Below are 5,600 nucleotides of genomic sequence, written 5' to 3' on the forward strand. Positions count from 1 at the left end.
CCTCGGATTTAAAATTATTTCCACTCTTTCTTAATTCCAGTTAAAGATGTGTTTACATTATATTTTATAACTAAGGGATAGGTGCTAAAAGGTTACAAGCTTGGAATCCAGTTAGCATATCTACAGTTCTGCTGTTCACACTTCCATTTTGGAAGACAATGAGCTCCCTGTTGATGGCCCAATTGCTGATGGCTCTTGGTATCAATGTGTCTTCATTAATATTCTCACTAACTCAACAATGAGATCTCCCACTCAACTATGTGGTTTGATGTAGGTGATCAACTCCATTGTTTAGTTTAGTGAGAATTTGTGAAGGGTTTCAGTTCTGTTGGGCAGTTTAAAAGTTTAAACCACCTGGATATTTTGTGCTAAGTCTTGTGATCCATTCTTTTTCATGGAATCTTCTCTGTCCAATTGTCCAGCGGTCATTGTATTCCAAGCCACATACCTTTATAGCCTCAATTCCATGTGTCATAAAGTGTTGAACAATTAACAAATGGGTATCCTTTTCATTATTAATGGTATATTTATGTTGGCTTATTCTAATTGCTATGGAGTTGCTCGTCTCTCCTACATATTGTAATCCACATACTTGGCAAGTAATCAGATAAACACAATTTCTGGTGTTGTATGTGATGTTCTGTCTTAGGATAATTATATTTTTGTTTGTCCTGTTTTTAACAGTTTGTTTTGGGCTAAAGTAGTTAGGCCTTGTCCTAATTACCTGGTTCCATGGTTTCAATTTGCTGTGGACCAAGTGGTCTTTTAAGTTTTTGTTTCTCCTGTAGGCCGAGATTATGTTGAAGTTCTGTAAGAGGTCCCCTCCCCTGTTTTCAAAATTTCTTTTGATGGCTCTGTTTGCCAGTAAACTTTGGCTAGAAAATGTGGTTACTAAAGCTAGTGTGGGTTTCTCATTCCTTATTTTCACTTCCTGGAACGTGTTGTATGCTTTCCTGAGAAATGTTCTTGTATATCCACGTTTCCTTAATGCTGTGAACAGAGTCTTGTAGGCTTTTTCAAAATCTGCTGCTTGTGTGCAGATTCTCTTGAAACGTAGGAGCTGTGACTTGACTATTCCTGCAAAACAATGGGTTGGGTGGAAGGAAGTTTTGTGGAGCAATGCATGTGTATCAGTCTCCTTAAAAAATACCCTTAAATCCAGTTTGCCGGTGGTATTGAAGTCTTTTCCTTTGAAGACTGTCACATCCAGGAAGTCAATATGTTCTTTGTTAGTGACATATTTCACTGTTATTGAGGCATGATGTGTGTTTAGGATTTGGATGAACTGCTCAAATTCCTCTGTGGAGTGCTCAAAAACTCCAAAAATATCATCTAGAAACCTGAAATAATGTGTGGGTTTGAATCTGCACTTTTTGAGTGCGGTTTCTTCCCACAAAGCCAAATAAATGTTGGCATAAGATGGTGCAAATTTCTTTCCCATGGCTGTTCCACTGATCTGAAGGAAGGTTTTCCCATCAAATGTGAAATCGTTTTTGGTCAAATTTAATTCTAGCAATTTTAATAGTTCTGCGTCTGGTCTTTGCCTGTCAGGGTACTTTATAAAGATATCTCTGATTGCCTTCAGCCCCGCCACTGTGTTTATATTGGTGTACAAACTGTCAACATCTATTGAAAACAAAATGGCCCCCTGAGGCACTGTGATGTTTTTTATTTTATCAATAAAGTCATATGTATCCTTAATGTAGCTTGGATGTTTTACAGATAGTGGGTTTAAGTAGAATTCAATAAATTCTGCTGTGGCATATGTTTCTGAGTTACAATCCGAAACAATTGGGCGACCAGGTGGAATTTCATAAGGAATAGTCCATGTACTAGGATCCTTGTGGATTTTGGGTAAAAGGTAGAGAATTCTAGCTCTTGGGGAATTTTCGCCCCGTAGGTACTTTTCTTGTTTCTGATCTATAAATTTTTCTTTCTTAATTCGGTGATGACACCCCCAACTTCTATTGCTGTTTGTTTAAAAATGGGTGCCTCCAACTCCACATAGTGATTTGAGTTATTCAACTGTCTTAAACCCTCAAAAACATATTGTTGTCTGTCCAAAATGACTATACGGCTCCCTTTGTCTGCAGGCTTAATCACAATGTCCTGGTTGTTAGCTAATGATCTTAGAGCTCTCACCTGATCTGTTGTGATGTTATTTTTTTCTCTCAGGTGTCCTGGTACATTTTGTACTGTGGCTCTGTCCATCTGGATCAATTGTTTTAGGTTGTCCGGTATTTTGTCCTCCTCTGGTTCCCAGTATGATGGAAGGTGGAAGCGCGGAATTTCCGTGTTGTTTCCAACTCCAAAATGTGTAGCTAATTTGAGTCTGCGATGGTATTTTGACACATCTATTCTCAAGCTTTGTGATTGTTGTTTGTAGATGTCCAGGGTGGGGAACGAATGACAAACCTTTTTCCAAAAGTGTTTTCTGGTGTTCGTTTGGTCGGAAAAAATGAGACAGATTAATTATATCCGACTCCATAAGGCCCTGCCGGTTTGAGCTGTCGGGCCGTATTAGTTTAAAGAGTTGAGCAGTGCTGTAGCATCAGTTTGGCTGTGTCTTCTTCCCAGTGGACGTTGTCTGATCCTGTTTTGAAGTGGGTTGCGGGCAATTTTGGGAGGTGGGGGGCTCTTTCTTTATTTCTTCATTTAGGCTTATCAGAATATTCTTCGGGTCAGTTCTAGGCTTTCTGAGTAGTTGATTAGTGCTATGCGTCTGTCTGCGCAGGGGAATTGTTTTTTGGCTGTTGTGCGGAGTTTCTTCAAGGCTGTGTGGCTTGTTTTTCTAGTTCTTTGGTTCTTGTTGTTAATTCCACCGAGATGATGAGGTGTGTGGCCGTCTCATTTTTCTCAGCCTTGCTCAGGACTGTTCGGCCCATTCCAGGTTCATTCCAGAGTAGGATTCTATCTGGACTCTGTCATCTGTGATTGTCGGGATCCGAGACAGGTTGGAGTCTCCAATTATGATGATGTCTCGGTTTGGTACTAATCTCCATTTGTGTTTGGTTTCCTTATTTAAGCCTCTCCAGTGGCGTGGTTTTCTTGTTCTGTCTCGTTGGTTTCTTCTCGTGCTGGGGCCTCCCTCTGTGTATTAGTGTCTTCGGTAGGTCCCTCTGGTATTGTCTGGTTCCCTTCCACTGTTCCTCCTCTCCTGGGTTGTCCTCTGGGGTTGTGTCTCTGGGTGGTGTAGTTTGCCCCCTGGTGGGATTATCCCTCTGTGGTTTGGGTGTGTTTCTTGGGTTCTGTTCTGTTCTGTTAGTGACCTTCTGTTTCCTTTGGTTTCCATTCGGTTCCAATCTCTGCCATGGCTCCTCGGGTGTTCTGCTGCTTGTTGTAGGCAGGTCTGGAACTCTTCCTGTGTTAGTTCTACTGGGCCCTGTGTTGTTGCTGCTACGGTCCCCATTCCTCCAGTTGGGTCTTCTCTTGTTTCTACCGTGCCTGAATTGAGGACAGCAGACTTTTCAGTGGAGCCGCCTAAATTGGGTTGGTTGTTGGAGCTGATGAATGGACTTCCACAATGGACTAACCCCGATGCCCCTGTATTCTCTCAGCCTCTCATGCTGTCTGTGTTCTCTCTCTCTCTCTCTCTCTCGCTCTCTCGCTCTCTCGCTGTCTCTCTCTCTCTCTCTCTCGCTCTCTCTCTCTCTCTCTCTCTCTCTCGTCTCTCTCTCTGCTCTCTCTCTCCAGCCTCTCATGCTGTCTGTGTTCTCTCTCTCTCTCTCTCTCTCTCTCTCTCTCTCTCTCTCTCGCTCTCTCTCTCTCTCTCTCTCTCACTCTCACCTCTCTCGCTCTCTCTCTCTCTCTCCTCTCTCTCGCTCTCTCTCTCTCTCTCTCGCTCTCTCGCTCTCGCTCGCTCGCTCTCTCGCTCTCTCTCTCTCTCTCTCTCTCTCTCTCTCTCTCTCTCTCACAGCCATAAGCCTTGATTTGGATCTGGTCTTACTCATGCCACTGTCCATTGTCTAAAGTAACTAATTACTTAAAGGGATATTTCACTTTCAGAAAAACTTTGGTGATTTTATCATCTACTCAAACCTTTGTGAGCCCCCAGACAGTTTTTAAGTTACTCGATTCAGTATTTAGATATTTGATTTTCATTTTATCAGACACGCCCCTTCCTATACAAACCCATAGTAACTTCAAACTCCATTTTAACCATGTTAGATTCATCAAAAACACCTGTCCTTGGTTCTGGTGACTCACCCTGCCCTCCTAATACGTGAGGGGGCTGTGTTTTTCAGAGATTTTCTTTAATTTATTTTATTTTATTTTGTATTGTATTGATTTTTTTTTCATTTTCCAATTTTTTTTTAAAAAATAAATGAAAAAAGTAATTGAAAAAACACGGCCCCCTCACGTATTAGGGGGGCGGTAGGAGACGGGTGAACCAAGGATGAGTGTTTCTGATGAATCTAACATGTTAAAAACGAGAGTTTGAAGTTACAATGGGTTTGTATAGGAAGGGGGCGTGTCTGATAAAATGAATATCTAATATCTAAATATTGAATCAAGCAACTTAAAAACTGTCTGCGGGTTCACAAAAGCCTGAGTAGACGATAAAATCACCCAAAGTTTTTTGAAAGTGAAATATCCCTTTAAGTACTTTACTTAAAGGTATCATGACATTCATTTTCACTTTTTTTATTTTCAATGTTTTATTTGGGCTTTTATGACCTCAATTACACCCAAAAAACCTGAACTTAGACATTCAGTGGATTTTCTGTGGTCTGGGGTTTTCTGAATAATCAGGCTGAAAAGTAATCTGAGCTTGGCCCTTCGACAGTGAGGTCACTGTCGATTAATCCCACCCACTCTCCTCCTCGCCCCTCCCCTCCCCTATCCTTTCCTTTGGGGGGGGCGGAGCAGAGGCGATGATTGACAGGCAAAATCCCTCACCAGCGACACCCGCAGGCAAAGATTTCTTTTTTCATTGCAGTTGAAAAGGCTTTAGAAATGTGGGAGAAAAACACCTGCCATTGATCACTGGAATGGAATTTAAACTTAAAACCTTTTGTACACTTTTGAAGGACCAGGACAAAGACTTTGAATGTGGTGTAAAAGTGAATGTCATTAAACCTTTAAGTACAATTTGAGGCATTTTTACATTACACACATTACTGGAGTGTTTCCAATTTTCAGTACTTTTACTTCTACTCCACTACATCTCAGAGGAACATATTGTACTTTTACTCCACTACCATTATTTGAACAATTTAGTTACTAGTTACGTTGCAGATATACATTATTACATTATAAAACATACATTAACCACTTTAGCCCTATTTTATACATAGGCTATTTTCAAACATTTTAGTACTTTAACTTTTGGTACTTAAGTATATTTTGATCCCAATACTTTTGTTCTTTTACTCAAGTAACATTTTTGAACACATGCCTTTTACTTGTAACAGAGTAGGCCTACCTCTACATTGTGGTATTGATACTTTTACTTAAAGTTGTACAATGCAAAATCACAAATAACGATTTTTAGCAACCTCTGCTGGTCACTACCGTCACTACATACAATTTCCGTAGCCTCGATTACCCAGAATTCCATTCGTTTTCACCGGAAGCCGGAAGCGTTTCAAAAAGCGATC

This window comes from Gymnoscopelus braueri (genome assembly GCF_963280865.1).
Source record: "Gymnoscopelus braueri genome assembly, chromosome: 6".
Taxonomy (NCBI): domain Eukaryota; kingdom Metazoa; phylum Chordata; class Actinopteri; order Myctophiformes; family Myctophidae; genus Gymnoscopelus; species Gymnoscopelus braueri.